Here is a 348-nt window from a genome sequence, read left to right on the forward strand (position 1 = left end):
TCAAATGAGGATCAACGCAAAACCTCTAAGGAGCATTCCTGTAATCACCCATTTTTCATTTGAGGTATGGTATGTTAAGTTCTATTCAGAATAATAATTTCATTTCCCGACCCTTTTTGGACAAGAAAAACTCTCTAAATTTTGTGAAATGCACTATTCTTACTATCCGGAACTTGTACGAGTATTTTACTGCAATCTAAGTTTTAAGAAGAATAAAACCTTGTCTTATTTCAAAGGAAAAGAAATTGGCAGAGACTTCAAAACTCTGAGTTCACTTTGCGGTAATATACCATATATAGGAACGATAGTAGAGTCTACTACTCTATGTATAGATACTCCAAACGGGAA

The sequence above is a fragment of the Lupinus angustifolius genome, chromosome LG09 (assembly GCF_001865875.1).
Source record: "Lupinus angustifolius cultivar Tanjil chromosome LG09, LupAngTanjil_v1.0, whole genome shotgun sequence".
In the NCBI taxonomy this organism is placed as follows: Eukaryota; Viridiplantae; Streptophyta; class Magnoliopsida; order Fabales; family Fabaceae; genus Lupinus; species Lupinus angustifolius.